The following is a 17,029-nucleotide window of genomic DNA, read 5'->3' as shown; positions in this document are numbered from 1 at the left end:
CATCCAAAGCAGTGGGCCCAGACGGCATAGCCATGCCGATGCTTAAAAGCCTAGGGAAAGAGGGTTTCAAATATTTAGCGCAGGTCTTCAACCTGTCTCTTTCCACCTTTGTCATACCCGAGAAATGGAGAATGGCCAAGGTGGTCCCGCTACTAAAGCCTGGTAAACCAGCTAACATAGGAGAGTCGTATCGTCCGATATCTCTCCTATCGCCAGTAGCAAAGACGCTCGAAGCCATTTTGCTCCCTTATTTCCAAGCAAATTTGCAACTAGCCTCCCATCAGCATGGCTTCAGAAAACTCCATAGCACTACCTCCGCGCTAAATGCCATTAGCACCCAGATAAATTTCGGTTTAAATCAAAACCCCCACCATAGAACAGTACTCGTAGCTGGGATTCAAGGGGTTGTGTAGCGCAATGTATAGCTTCTCCAACCCAATTGTCAACCTCACCTTCGAGCGGCGAATCCCGTTTCACTAACAGACTAGGCTCTGGCGACTCCAAGCTCCTCAAGGAACTTGGGGGTGGGGAGGGAGGGATGGCCTGAAGGTTTAATGTGGCCATATAAATCGTCCCCGAGATGGTCGGGCCAGCACCTTAATGGTGCTGTTACCGGAGCGTATCGGATCTGTATCCGACAAAGGACCATCACATCGAGAACACTCCCCAAAGCCTTCGGGGAGTAACCTAATCGCTACAACAACAACAACAACAACAACAACTCGTAGCGCTAGACCTATCAAAAGCTTTTGATACGGTCAACCATGGCTCGTTACTGCAAGACCTGGAAGGGTCTACCCTTCCCCCATGTCTTAAAAGGTGGACCGCAAATTGTCTGGGTGGTCGGCAGGCATCGGTGCTATTTAGAAACGAAACATCAAAGCCAAGGAGAATTAAACAAGGGGTGCCACAGGGTGGTGTCCTATCCCCACTTCTGTTTAATTTCTACATATCTAAGCTACCTTCACCACCGGAAGGAGTCACAATCGTTTCCTACGCCGATGACTGCACAGTAATGGCCACAGGCCCAGGCCCACAGATCGATGAGCTATGCAATAAAATAAACGGCTACCTCCCTGATCTCTCCAGTTTTTTCGCCTGGCATTATCACCGACTAAATCTTCCGCGACCTTATTTACAACATGGACGTCCCAAATGTCGACCATTTTGAACATCCACGTCGATGGCTCTACGCTACCGACTGTCCTACACCCCAAAATCTTGGGTGTGACGTTTGATCAGGATCTACATTTTGGTGAGCACGCAGCCGCAATTGTTCCGAGAATTCAGAGCCGTAACAAAATCCTCAAATCCCTTGCTGGCAGTACCTGGGGAAAAGATAAAGAAACGCTCATGACTACATACAAAGCAATTAGCCAGCCGATTACGTGCTACGCGTCACCCATATGGTCGCCAAGCCTAAAAATTACCCACTGGAAGAAGCTACAGGCCTGCCAAAATACTGATCTCAGAATTGCCACGGGCTGTCTTCTTATGTTCCCAGAACACCATCTACATAATGAGGCGAGAATACTCCCTATCAGGGAAATAAACGAGATGCTGACCAAACAGTTCCTGTTGAATACCCAGAAACCTGGGCATCCCAACAGACATCTGATTGACGAGCCAGCACCGCCTAGGGGCTTAAGGAGTCATCTCCGTAAGCATTTTGAGGAAATACGGCATCTGAGAACACAGCCGTATGAAGCGAAAAAACACAAGCAGGTCCTTGGTGAACTCCACAAACAGGCGTAGGACCTTTATGCCGGGAATTGCCCGGTGAACCCAGTACTCAAAGTAAAGTATCCAAAACTTGCGGAAGAGGAACGCATACTCCCCAGGGAAACGCGTGTCACTCTGGCTCAACTTCGTTCTGGATACTGTAACAGGTTAAACTCTTACCTATCCAGAATCAACCCCGACATACAAAATGTATACCCCGCTTGCAATGTGTCCCCACATGACACCAACCATCTCTATAATTGTAATGTGGAACCAACGCCTCTAACACCCCTTTCCCTATGGTCCACCCCTGTTGAAACAGCAAGTTTCCTTGGACTCCCGTTAGAGGATATTGATGACAGTTTGTGATCGGTCGCGTCTATTAGGTGGGGCGAAGCACTGCTACAACAACAACAACAACAGCTTTGCGGCACGCATTGACCAAATTCTAACAGCGCGAGATGGGCAGAAATCCTGGCTGCCTTATAGCAGCGATAAGCGATTTCGAATCCTATGCTATCTACAGCACGAGATGGGCAGAATCCTGGCTGCCTTATAGCAGCGATAAGCGATTTTGAATCCTATGCTATCTACAGCACGTTGTCAGAAACTATCTCAGTGATCGCATTCTTATATACATACCAGATTTCACAGAGGCCGCGAACCTTGTGTTGTATTAACGATCAAGACGCTCCCCGAAGGTCTTGGGTAGTGTTATCGATGTTGCTGATCCTTTACCAGATATCGATGGGCTACGTTTCAGTAATAAGCACCATTAAAATACTATCCCGACCATCACCACAACGATTGATGTGACCACGTTAGATCTTCTAGACCATACCGAACCCAACCCCTTAGATCCATGAGGAACTTGGGGTCGCCAGAGCCACCCCTGCTAAATATGTGTGTTATACTTTCATATTTGTAACAGGATTCCCTTGCGTAGGTGAGGTTGACTATTGGGTATGCGGAAGCTCTTAAGCTATGAATCTAAGTCGGATACGCAGACGACGTTGTCGCAAATATTACAGATTCGCTCGGACTCAAGCCGTCAGCTTAAAAAAAGAGCAAAACATTTATCCTGGCTTCGCTCGTCGTCATAAATGGAGTTCGACAGAAATCGGTATAATACCTGTCCTTTAGTGGAAGGATTGGTTCTGCGCTTCCGTATTTGCGTTATAGAAGACCTCTAGAAACCTATTCTGAACTAAATGCTCCATACATAGCTCGAGGTAAATGAGTATAGAGCTATGTGTGCTTCTTTAAGTAAACCCGTCGCATCTGTAACGTATTGTACGTGGCCCAGCGTACTCCTGAAGAACGGAAAAAATTTTTCGAGAGAAATTTTAACCCTGCCAACCAAGAGTTAGTGCGTTCCACTATTCTTCACTTCTGAAACGACGTTTTTTTAATGATAGAAAACAGTTCGCCTTGCCCTTGTCCAGATTTTTAGATCCCAGCTAAAATTAGCTATGGCGACCCCAAGCTTCTCATGGAACTTGGGGTGGGGAGGGAGGGATGGCCTGAAGGTTTAATGTGGCCATATAAATCGTTCCCGAGATGGTCGGACTAGCACCTTAATGGTGCTGTGTTACCGGAGCGTACCGGATATGTATCCCGCAAATGACCATCACATCGATAACACTCCCCAAAGCCTTCGGGGAGCAACCTTATCGCTACAACAATACAATTGGTGTAGAACGGCTCGCAGAAATCCTTCGCAATCATTTCGGTGCTTACGGTGTTACTCAATAAAGTCAAAATAGTACAAGCTTTAAAAGCAACTCAAATTCAGTCATAGCAGCATACAGACAACTTTTATTCGCATATTCAAAAGTCGCTTTGATGCGGACAAAATAATGGTGAGTGTTGATTCTCTTATCGTGAGTCTTCTCAGGGATCTGGCGCATCAAAAAGATCTGGCCGATAGTAGATTTACCAGGTCCGAAGCCGAACTGATAAGGTCCAATCAGCTCCCTAATTATGTGCTTAAGTCTTTTGCGTAGAACGCTAAATAGACCCTTTCACGTGATATTGAGCAGGCTGAGCTGAGCACCATTAAATCGCAAACTGGAGACATGCACAAGCCCGACCATACTTTACATAGGAGTTGATGTATGCTCTTTACCAACTCTCCGCCTACGTATTGAAACAGCTCGGCGGGTAGTCCTCCACTAGTCGGAGCCTTGCAATTCTTTAGCCGGGATATTGCCATTCTCATTCGTAAAATCGGGCGGCGAAACGTGTTTTCCGTCATCGGCGAATAGGGTATCTAGTTTGTCCTCTTCCTCGCCGTTTAGCAATAATTATAAGCGTTTTCTCTCCATAACTTAAGTACGCTAAGCAAAGCGGCTACCAAGTTATGCACGAAAATAAAAGCATAGTCTATAAGAATAGATTTAGCTCAATAGCAAACTAGAATTGAAAACTATCAAACGCTAAGCGCCAGGGCCATGCTGAAACTATAGCCGTGAGAATACGCCTACATAACAATTGCTAAGTCGGTCATAGCATGGGCTAATAAATTATTGGTTTGTTATTGTGGTGAATGTAGGTTAGGTTATGTTACGAAGGGTGAGGAACACTATGGTAACAGCTCACTACTTAGGCCGCCAATGGGCGCATTGTAATACTCTATACGGTCTCAAAGAGGACCCCTACCCTGCTTAAGCGGGTCGAACCACTTCGTAGAATTTATATATTTTGCTAGAGCCTTGACTTCATAACTAGAGACCGCAGCAAGGTCATGTAGAAAAGGTTTACCAAGGATGGCCAACCTACGCCTACTGAGCGCTGGACATTGACAGAGAAGGTGCTGGACACTCTCCTCCTCTTCTGTAAATCTGCAGCTGCGACAATGGTCGAAGGTCATTACCGCCATTCTAGCACATTGCGTGCCTATTAAACAATGCCCTTTTAGGACCCTTATCAGGGACGATAGAACTGATTTGTTTAAAATCAGATGCGCTCTTGTGCGCCCCTTGTCATATGGGGGCGAGGTTAGTCTGGATTTCTCACACGAAGATATGGCTGACCATCGTCAATTTGCATTTCTTATATTGCTTGTGTTCACACGATCCTGAAAGTGGCCATGGGTATACCTACCGAATAATTTCCCGGAAGGATATGGTCGGTGGTACCTCTTCTGGCCAGCTCTTCTGCTTTGCAGTTGCCTTCAATATCCCTGTGCCCAGGTACCCATCTAAGGCTGATACTGAAGTGCTAAGCCATCTCGTTAAGAGATCTGCGGCATTCAGTGACCGACTTTGCGTTGTCGTCGAATGAGTCCAGGGCCGTGGTTAATGTAAGAAAAGTAAGAAATCTTAGGCAATATGCGACATTTTTAAATTTTTTTACACCTGCAAAATCTTCTTCATAAGGATAATATAATGCATTGACAAAAAACTAACAACCCTCAAAATTTAGGAAACACAAAAAAATTGTAGTACAAGAAAAAACACAAATCACTGTTAAATAAAGTAAACTATAAATTTAGGAAAGGGGTTGGTCGAATATTCTCACCCACGTACATGCAAACACACATACACTCATACCTACATGAATTGATAAACTTTTGCGTGGCGGCCACCGATGTCAAGAGTCATTTTGAACTTAAGCGCCGCCTACAGTGTGTGTGTATAAGTTATCGCTAGGGTGTATGTGTGTTTATTGTTTGTTTTGTGTTTGTGCATACTGTTATGCGCATTTACCGGCGTCATGTGCGTAGGTGTTGAAGCAACAAGAAACCAACAACTACAATAAAGGCAACATCAGAAATCACAACACCAACAAGGACATTAGCACACATACAAATAATCACACATCCACAAGACAAAGCTTGATTGACGAATGAAATTCAAGTATTAGCGGCCGAGTCTGTGTGACGTCATTGGCCAAGACGAGGTAGAATTAGTAAAAGTAACAAAAAATTAAACCACAAAAAAAAAACCCAACATTAGTTAAAATAAGTGCATATTGTAGAAAATACCAAATTTCTTTGTAATAAGAACGTATTATATTAGCAAAATCACATAAGTAAATAAATATATTCACTGTGCTTAGGAAACCCCATCTAACTAAAAAGAAATGTTACGACGTCATGCGTAGGCGTTTAAGTGTTCTACAATCTATGATTTTTTTGTCGGCGCTTAACAGGTGGCAGTTGGAAGCCAATGCAACAACTCAATTACCTTCGACACTTTTGTTGTGCTATCAAGAAGGTGCTGTTGTAAAAAAGCTTTGCCATTTGTACGATTACGTACGACTCGAAACTTTTATATCATAAAGTTTGTTCAATATCGCATGAGACATATCTTGTATAGCATACACGGGTATCATTCATATGCGCCCATGCACCGACGTAGGATAAGGACGTGTGTCGTGATCGTTGACTTTAACGGCAGGAAGGATAAAGTTCAGCCTCTACAACGAAAACTCTTCTAATTGACTGACGCTGATCGGCTTCGCCGGTGCTCGAAACATGGCCGTATCCAGCGCGATGAGCATGCATAAAAATATTCAATAAGTTACATGGTCGCCCCCTATCGAAATACACGCAATCAGATCGACAACGTTGTGATACACGGGCCGTATGCCTCCAGTAGATAATATGTGCGCACAATTCAAGAACCTAACATCAACTCTGATCACTATCTCGCCGCAGCCAAAAAACACGCCCACCTGTGCGCCGCTAAACGTGTAAGGTATTTGTATTTGTATTTATTAGGCAATTCATCCCAGCACAACAATTTGGCAAAAATTATTTTACAGTGCTAGTCGGTAAAAGGCATTAAATAGGAACAATTTAAACTTGAAACTTAAAGCTAATGACTATGGCTAAGAAAAGGTTACAATAAATAATATATTTAATAAATAGTAAATAAATAAAATAAACGAATGATAGAGTACATTTGTTAGAAGAAATCAGTATTTTAATTGTCTAGGTTATTATAGAAACTTGTTAATTCTTTATTGAAGAGCAGAGCATTGCTTATAAGCCTAAGTCTAGAAGGGAGCGAGTTCCAAAGACGTATGGAAGTAATGAAGAACTGGCGATCAGATATTAGCATACGATGTCTGAAGTGGGTAAGGAGAACAGATCTAGACGACTGGAGAAAATTTAGCCTCCGATACAAATAGTCAGGTTCCTTCATATATATTAATTTATGTAGCGTAGTGAGCGTTTTAAGTTTAATAAGGTTATCGATAGAAATGTTAAGCAACCTGTAAGCATGATGAGAGACGTGGTCAAGTCTTTTCAACCCATAGACGTATCTAGCAATGTTGTTATAAACAACATTAAGTTTCCTATTACATACATAGTCACAATTAGAGTAAACCTCGCAACCATAAAGCAGCGTAGGTATTAAGTACGCTTTTGCTATTAGTAGACGAATATGTAACGGAGTAAAATATTGTGTAAGCCAGAGTGTACGAAGCATCCCATACACTTTTCCCACTGTGCGGAAGATGTGATCTTTCCATGTCAAGGTTTTGTTAAAAACTACACCTAGATTTTTTGCCGTGTCAACGTATTCTATAATAGTGTTGTCTAAAATTAAATTTTCCATTCCACTTTTATCTAGTGACATTCTATGAATGACTATACATTTCGACTTCTTAGGGTTAAGACATAAGCCGTTCATAGAAGCCCACGTACCAATTTGACATAAATCGTAATTTAAGTTATTAATACATGAACTGGTACGATCACTAGGACAGCACATATACAATTGTACGTCGTCAGCATAAATGTGAATATTACAATACTTGAGAACACCAGGCAAATCGTTTATATACAAAACAAATAACAGGGGACCAAGGATTGAGCCTTGTGGGACTCCTCTTAAAACACTGACGAAGTCAGACTTTCTGCTACCAACACTTACTGCCTGAGTTCGGTCGGCCAAATACGATCTGATGAGGGCTGTTGCACAGTTGGAGAAATTAAATAGGTTGTCCAGCTTCTTGCAGAGAACGGTGTGGTCGACCGAGTCAAACGCTTTTGAATGGTCGAGAAGAGTCAGGAAAGCAGTAAAATTTTTGTTAACTTGTTCTCGAATATCCTCTATCACCGATAGGAGCGCCGTTTTACAGTTACGATTTGACCTGAATCCAGACTGGGAATCTGTGAGAAGGTTATTATTCCTGCACATAAGTATTTATCTGGCAGTGCAAAATTCGTTCGACGACCTTGGAAAGGAAAGGCAGAATAGCTATAGGTCTATACTCCTTGTTCTGCTTGGGGATTAGGATTACCTTAGCAACTTTCCAACATTTGGGAAATACACAGGACGTCAGCACAGAGTTAACCAAGTAGGTTAAGTGAGGAAGGATTTTAGGAAGAATTATTTTTAAAAATTTCGGACATATACCATCGAACCCCATAGCATTAGACTTTACTGAAAGAATGGCTTGAACGACATCACAATCATCGACACTAGCAAACTCAAGAGGACCACAATCAACATTAGCGCGAATACAATAATTGTCAGCACATATATTGTCAGTTGAGATTGGCAGATTTACAAAATTTATATTTATCTCGTTAATGTCTACATCAGGGAGGACAGAAATATCGCATTTGGATTTTCCGATACCAATATGTTTAATCGACTTCGAGGTTTCCTTCGAACTCAAAGCAGCACTAAACTTGTTATTATAAAATTTCTGCTTTGCTGACCTAATGGCTTTGTTTGTAGCGATCCTAGCTGCTTTGAAGCAGTTGTGAGCCTCCAGGGTTTTGTATCTTTTCCATCGTGAGTAAGCAAGGTTACGCTGGTGAATTAAGTGTTTTAGATTGGCACTAAACCAAGGGGTATTATTATGTGCAGCAGCCTTGAGTTTCACTGGCACATGGTTGTCGAAAAGCGTAATAATATGGTTCTGTAGGAATGATGCCTGATCATCGACCGATGTCAGCGTACGAATCAAGCTCCATTCGTAGGCGTGGCAAAGTTGTTATCGCCAAAGTTTGCCAATGGTTTCGGAACTCGAATCTCACACCTGCTATCTTAGAGTACAAGTGAAATAGACGGAATGAAAGAGCAGCCGTACCGCCGCCGAGGAAAAAACTGGTTACCGGCAACCACGGAGGAACAACTGGCACGATGAAGAATGCCGCGTTGAAACCGGAAGAAAAAGCCTGTCTACAGGGCTACGTTGAGAGCGAACGCAACAAGAAGAGTGTGTGAATTGAAAAAGGAAGCAAGACGCCTTTACGGAAAAAAGCAGAGGCAAAAAGGTATGCGTGCGAGGAGCTTGAGCTTCTAGCCACGAGCAGGACAACTCCTGTAAGAACGAAAACTGTGACCTTGCAACTCAGATGGTGCTTAGATTATGGAGGGAATAATTCTTCGCCCTTCTAAATGGCGACAGCAATGTTAGGAGAAGAGGATCCAGCAAACATATAAATTTCTGTCAAGCGTATTGCCCGAAAGATTGAAGTCCCGCGTAAATCGGCTGATTGGACCTCAGGCCATGTTTTAAAAGGTGGACCCCATGTCTTAAAAGGTGGACAGAAAATTATCTGGGTGGTCGGCAGGTATCGGTGCAATTTAGAAACGAAACATCAAAACCAAGAAGAAATAAACAAGGGGTGCCACAGGGTCCGGTCCTATCCCCACTTTTGTTTAACTTCTACATATCTAAGCTACCTTCGCCACCAGAAGGAGTTACTATCGTTTCCTACGCCGATGACTGCACAATAATGGCCACAGGCCCAGGCCCACAGATCGATGAGCTTTGCAACAGAATAAACGGCTACCCCCCGATTTCTCCAGTTTTTTCGCCTCGCGAAACTTGGCATTATCACCGACTAAATCCTCCGCGACCTTATTTACAACATGGACGTCCCAAATGTCGACCATTTTGAACATCCACGTCGATGGCACTTACAATGCAATTGGCCAGCCGATTGCATGCTACGCGTCCCCTATATGGTCGCCAAGCCTAAAAACGCCTTACTGGAAGAAGCTACAGGCCTGCCAAAATACTGCTCTCAGAACCGCCACGGGCTGTTTTCTTATGTCCCCAGAACACCATCTACATAATGAGGCGAGAATACTCCCCATCAGGGAGAGAAATGAGATGCTAAACAAACAGTTCCTGTTGAATACCCAGAAACCTGGGCATCCCAACAGGCATCTGATTGATGAGCCAACACCTCCCAGGGGCTTAAGGAGTCATCTCCGTAAGCATTATGAGGAAATACGGCACCTGAGAACTCAGCCGTATGAAACCAAAAAACACAAGCAGGTCCTCAGTGAACTCCACGAACAGGCGTCGGACCTTTATGCCAGGAATTTCCCGATGAATCCAGTACTCAAAGAACAATACCCAACACTTGCGGAAGAGGAACACACACTCCCCAGCTCAACTTCGATCTGGATACTGTAACAGGTTAAACTCTTACCTATCCAGAATCAACCCCGACATAAAAAATGTATGCCCTGCTTGCAATGTGTCCCCACATGATAGGGGTTTACGGCGATCACTTTATCGGCAGCGGCGGAGTAGGCTCTATTATATACCGGCGGCGGCGGCGTGGGCATACGCCGGGGTTCTTACTTTAAAAAGCTTGATTTTTCTATTTAAAAAAATAGTATTTAGGAAAAGTTTTGTTTGTATGTATTTAAGGAAATCAACGTGTTGGCCATTTCGAAAAGATCTGGGGTGTTTGCCTCAAAAAACTCGCAGATCGTTCAAAAATTCTCAGGAGTAGCTCTTTGCGGAGGGATTGTCCCTCGTTCACTTACTCCAGGGAGGCTTCCAACCTAACCCCGTTCTTTGGAATTGGTGCAGCGTCTGCTGAAAAGAAATATAGATACATAAAATGGTAACACTTTTGTCTGTATATCTTGTGCAAAGCGTAGTTTCACCTGGGGTTAACTCCCAATAATCGTCACGAACACAATTTCTTTAAATTATTTGTGGCTCCTTGGCGGCCACGGTTGTTATTAATGGTATATTAATACTCATGATTCTTGTGGCGCAGGGCGCCTCCAGTTTTTTCGGCTGTTTTTAATAGCTACAATTCTCGATGTGCGAACAGCAGCAATCCCCACCACCAGTCAGGACCCTCACACCATATGCCAGCACAGAAGCCAAAGGACTGCGACTTCGAACTCATACCTTCCTCGACGCCACTTTCCTAGAAGCTCCAGGTGTAGCTACGAAGACTTTCTAACGGATGTTTTTGTCGCGCTATGCTGCCGAGCTACACCAGAGAAGCACCTTGAAACGTTAGGGAGTGACTATTCGGCCTGTAGTTTCACCTGGGGTTAACTCCTAATAATCGTCGCGAACATAATTTCTTTAAATCATATGTGGCTCCTTAGCAGTCACGCACAAAGGCGACTTACGGTTGCTATTCATGGTCTATTAATACTCATGACTCTCGTGGTACAGGATGCATCCAGTTTTTTCGAGCTACAATTCCCGATGATTAGGAGCTACAATTCCCGATGTACGAACAGTAGCAATCCCGACCACCAGTCGCTACCACGCCCCTCCTGATCCTCACACCATATGCCAGCACAGAAGCTACATGACTGCGACTTCGAACTCATATATACCTTCCTCGACGTCACTTTCCTAGAAGCTCTAGGTGTAGCTCCGAAGACTTTCTAACGGATGTTTTTGTCGCGCTATGCAGGGAGTTACTATTCGACCAAGGATGCCGCCCTCGAAATCATTAGCAGTCTAAGTGGACGTCATTGCGTAACTCATGGGTGAAAATCGTATAATCCTCGGCGCATCTACATAATTAAAATTTTACAAGGACCCTGGATACAATTTTTAAAATGTAGACCAAAGTTTTCAGACGTTTGTGTTCACAACATTTATTTCAATAGTCTTCGTTAAATCAGAACGATATTTTAAAATGGATGACTGCGTAATTTCAGTTTTCAGACTAGTTCGACTGTCCACTACGTTAGGGTAGTAGCACACACGGTCATTAGTTCGACTGTCTTGGGAAAGCTTTTGCTTCACCACTTTGAGTGTTCTTGCGAAGGACAAAGCCTCACCTGGTAAATATATGTGCCTACGTATTCACATTTGTAAAAGAAGCCGTAACGCGTAGGTTATATTTAAACTTAGTTGGTAGCCTATAAACAATGTTATTCACTCCAAGGGACTAGTTCTGCATAAGGGCCGCCAACTTTAGGAAATGTCAAACCGGAAGACTTGGGTGTTGAAGGATGAAATGTGAAAATCAAAATTAACATTTCAGACGCTATTGTATAGTTTCGCAAATAAACAACAGTTTTTTAAATGTAAGCCCAAGTGATCTTTCAAACCCTCTCATACGTATATATATCCTCAACTTAAGTATGAGGTAAGAATCATTTCTGATTCAATTACTGGCATATGCTGATGATATTGATATCATCGGCTTAAACACCCGCGCTGTTAGTTCTGCTTACTCCAAGCTGGAAAAAGAAGCGGTAAAGATGGGTTTGATGGTGAATGAGGGCAAAACGAAGTACCTGCTGTCATCGAGCAAAGAGTCAGCGCATATGCGCCTTGGCAACCACGCTACTGTTGGCAGCCATAATTTCGAAATAGTAAAAGACTTCGTTTATTTGGGAGCCAGCATCAACACTAGCAACAACATCAGCACTGAAATCCAGCGAAGAATCAATCTTGCCAATAAATGCTACTTTGGACTAGGTAGGCAATTGAAAAGTAAAGCCCTCTCTCGGCGAACGAAAATCATACTCTACAAGTCGCTTATCATACCCGTCCTGCTATATGGGGCAGAAGCATGGACCATGACAACAGCAGATGAAGCGGCTTTGGGAGTGTTCGAGAGAAAAGTTCTTCGAAAGATTTATGGACCTCTACGCGTTGGCGATGGCGAGTACCGAAGAAGATTTAATGATGAGCTGTACGAGCTATACGCAGACATCAACATAGTCCAGCGAATTAAAACGCAGCGGCTGCGCAGGCTAGGCCATGTTATGCGAATGAAAGATGATGCTCCGGCCAAGAAAGTGTTTCTATCGGAACCCGCCTATGGAAGCAGAGGTAGAGGGCGGCCCCCACTCCGTTGGAAGGACCAGGTGGAAAACGATTTAAACTCCCTTGGTGTGACCAATTGGCGCCGGTTGGCGGAGCGAAGGAGCGACTGGCGCGCCTTGTTGGACGGCTATAACCGTTTAGACGGTTAAGCGCCAATTAAGTAAGTAAGTAAGTTTATGTCCCTAGAACCTACTAAAGGATTTTGCATCACTGGTTTCGCTTATTCCTTCAGTCAAACGCAATGTAATTTTTTTTTTTAAAAATCGGGTAATTTTTGGGTAATTTGCTTTTTTTTAACAACTTGAGGACAATTTGAAAACATGTTCGCCTTGGGTCATTTTATTTGAATTCATTGTTCATTATAAATTTTTTGCAAAAAAAAAAATAAGCAAACTGAGCATATAATTTTATTATAAAACTTTTATTTTAGTGTTTTGTTTTAATAACTTGGTGAATTTGGTGATGCAAATTCCGTGTTAAGCTGACATCGAAAGCGCCTGTTTTTTTAATAACTTATGAACAGTTAGAAAGAGTTAAATTTCGCAATTAGTTTCCTATAACTGGCAGTGATGCGCATCCGTTGATACCACTTTCGGCCATATCCGACCAATTTTCGACAGGAACATAAATGGCCTAATCAGTCTTCAATGAGTAGAAAATATATACCGCGCCGGACGCCGCCGCCGCCGCGCCGATATATTTGACATTCGGCGGCGGCGGCGTTTATCGGCGGCGTATATCTCTACCACATGACACCAACCATTCTTTAATTGTAATGTGGAACCAACGCCTCTAACACCCCTCTCCCTATAGTCCACCCCTGTTGAAACAGCAAGTTTCCTTGGACTCCCGTTATAGGATATTGATGACAATTTGTGATCGGTCGCGGCTATTTGATGGGGCGAAGCACTGCTACAACAATAACAACAACCTCAGGAAAAAATTCAGCATGAACATATCACATGTAACAAAAAATTTCATACCACGATGTATTCAAATACTTATATATAAAAGCTTTCAAATGACGACCATTAACATTCCCTAAACATGTGCTGTTAACTTCGTGCACGCGAACTTCAGGCATTCGTAAAATCACCCCTGTTAAACGAATGCAACAATATAAATATTCAAACGCCGCAAAGTCGGCACTCATTCGTTTTAAACGCGTGCCGCTAATAGCAACTTGCAAAGGAAAGCCTAAAGGTAGACTACAAAAGCAGTTATCAACAAACAACTGAGTTGGTAACAACAAAGTTTGCTTTTTTCGAGATTAATTTAAAAAATTTAATCTTTCTTGAAGTGTTTTAAAATTAAATTTATGCTTTAAATCCAGTATGTTGAAATCTTGGGGTTAAGAAAAGTTTTAACTCTTGGAAATCATACAATTAGGCGCGTAACGATATATATAAAAAAGTTGCAGCTTAGCACAAAATTTTTGAACAATCAAATAAAAAATTCGTAAGAGCTAACAAAAGAGCGCGAAAAAACGTTAACGAGTGGTAGTTTGAAAAAAGTGTGGAATTTTGCTGAATTCGTGTGACTTTAATTGAAAAAGTTTCATTTGCATTCGTTTAATAGCTCTTCACTTGTAAACATCACCGCACACACGAGGACTTACTTATGTACATCCAACAAGCCGAAAATATTCTAACATTTTCACTGAGTTGACTTAATTGTTTGCTTGCATTTAACCGCGCATTGGTGGCGGTGGACAAGTGGATAATATTTAAATTTCATTAGAAATGATCTAAATTGTTTAACCAAAAGTGAACTTAAAAAGTAAATACGGAATTTTATTTGAAAACATTTATCAGCAAACTTAAGAACGAAAGCCAAGATATCGGCTGACAAGTACATCAGGTATGTTTATGAAAAAAAAGAAATACATATATATATAAACACTTAATGAAATTTATAGCCCTATATTAAGGACTTTGGTAATCAATCTCAAATGCTGAGATTAGCTCTACTAATTTTAATTAGCTTATTTAGCGCTATTTCAGGCAGCCTTGCGTGCCTTGCAATCTTACACAACTACTTCTAAGGTAGTGGATGAATGCATTGAGAGTCCTAAATTATCTTGGAGCCAAAAATAAGGATTTGTTAGGGTTCCCGGGTATCAGGGATATAAGCAGGCAGACTAACTAGCCAAGATGGGAAGTATAGCAGCATTTTATGGTCCAGAGTCCTTTTCAACCGAACTTATTAAGGAATTGCAAGTTAAACGTAAAAATATTTTATTCATTTTACTTTTTTGTAACAGCTCTAGTTTTCGAGATATTTTCGACTACCCGAAAACTTATCCCACAGGAGTAGAAAAGCGCAAAAACAAAAAATGCAACAATTTACAAAAGCAAACCTCAATTGTTCTTTCATTTTAAACTATTGGTTTTTGTATTTGTTTAGTTTAAATAAATAGTTTAAAATGAAAATGAAATTGAAGTTTGCGTCTTTCGCTTTTGCACTTTTCAATTACTGTTCGATCGTATTGGCTTTGACTAAGACTATTTATTGTGTTTTCTTATAACATCTCCAAATTTTTTCGTGACTTTCATTTTAAAATTAATACAATTATTTCTGATTCTAACAATGGCCACAAAAAGACGGCGTTGTTTGAATGATGCAAATAGTTTCTGTGTTGTTTGTGGTGAATATACCTTCAAACAGTTTCGTAAAGTCATCACGGACTTTGTTAAAACTGCGTGCCAAAATTATGTTGTGTCTCTGCGACAATGGTCGAATGGAAAAAGATCAGCTCTCAAATTTAAGACACCAATGATTTGGCAGGAACCTACGAATCATCTTGATGATTGCAATTTTTGTGTGGTAAACATTACTGGAATAAACTCGGCAAACAAAATCAAATGGTCCTATCCGACATTACCTTCTGCTCAGCGACCACTTCTGCACTCAAACGCATCATCAGGACCGCACACGTCATCAGCTGTTGAAGGAAGATGGGACACGTATATGATGGCCGATTACTGCTGGAGTCTTTGTCGGGATCTTGAACAAGACCCACAGGCAAGAAAGTCTTATAAAAGGCAATTTTGTGCTGATACGTGGTAAATCATTAAAATTAAGTATGTAAAAATTCTAATTTTTGTTAGAATTTAACACCTATACGAAAATTAAAAACTAGAGCTGTTAGAAAGAAACAAATATTTTTTTCGTAATCAGCAACCTTAAATTAACTTAAAACGACTAAAAAAAGTCTGGAAATTTTTTCACTGTTGACCAGTGTTATTTTTATTTTCTCCTTTTCTTAAATTTTCTCGGCGTCTTATCCTATCTGTGAAGTTTTACAATTGTAGCTCAATGAGAACTTACATAAAAATCAATCCCAAAATTCCCTCCCTACGATTTTTCTAAATATCTCATCCCGTGCGCCCCCTAGCGAATCTTTTTGTATCGTGTCATCGACCTAAGTTTAAAATTTCAAGTCTCTAGCTCATCGAGAAGTTACTTAAAAGCTGGTTTGAAAATTTTCAAATTCTTATCTAATTATTTCGATCCGTGCGCATTGTCAGGATGTTCTAACCTATGTGTAAAGTTTCACGTTTGTACCTCAATGAGAAGTTACTTAAAAGTCAATTGCAAGATTTGTACGAAAAGCGGACAAACATTCAACAGACCTAATATAAAGAAAGTAATTACTAGAATATTGCTAGGTTTAAATAAAAAAGAACTTCAGTATAACTGAAACGGAAAAAAGGTATATAATTCATTGAAAAAAGCTCATCCAATTGTAAATAAAAATCTGTCCGTTGTGAATTATTTGCTTTGCATAAGCTTATCAGATTTGTTTGTGTAAATATGCAAGTGACTGAATGATTTATTAAAAAATGATGACTTAAAATACACAACTCCTTGGCAATACTAATCCATACGCGCATATCTGAATAAAAGCTTTGACATTGTATTGTCTCCGGATTTCATCATTAGTATATAATTTATTTTAATTTATTTCCTAAGTGGAAATTGAATAGGTTTCATATGCATAATTGCAAGTTGGTGCAGGAATAGACTTTTAAAGAAAGTGGAATTATAAATTGAGCTTATTTTTATATCAAAGCACTAGCCTTTTGGAGGGAAGAGTATACAATAAGTAAGTTAAAAAACATTGAAGCGGCTGAAGGCTCAATGCCATCCCTGGGACATGGATGGTTAGGTGAGAGTATATTAATACTACAGCCCCACAAAAATATGTGTGCTCTCTTAGCCTCTCTCTTAGAGCTTCTTCGCGAATATACGTCCAGCCGGATATATCACGAAAAACGTA

The 17,029-nt window shown here is 41.4% G+C and overlaps 1 protein-coding gene across 6 annotated transcripts in view; it reads left to right on the top strand.

Moving 5' to 3' along the window:
- sNPF (short neuropeptide F precursor) overlaps positions 1-17,029 on the top strand; it is a 257,147-nt gene that overhangs the window by 3,908 nt on the left and 236,210 nt on the right. For 2 of the 6 annotated variants that reach the window (XM_067764363.1, XM_067764361.1), the window contains exon 1: positions 13,922-14,607. The exons of the other annotated variants lie outside the window; for them this stretch is intronic. The gene's annotated coding sequence lies outside the window, so the exon portion shown is untranslated. Of the gene's footprint in view, positions 1-13,921; positions 14,608-17,029 lie in introns of those variants that run through there. 6 annotated transcript variants of the gene reach the window in all.

This window comes from Eurosta solidaginis, chromosome 2 (genome assembly GCF_040869045.1).
Source record: "Eurosta solidaginis isolate ZX-2024a chromosome 2, ASM4086904v1, whole genome shotgun sequence".
NCBI lineage: Eukaryota > Metazoa > Arthropoda > Insecta > Diptera > Tephritidae > Eurosta > Eurosta solidaginis.
This window is presented reverse-complemented; position numbering and strand designations above follow the sequence as displayed.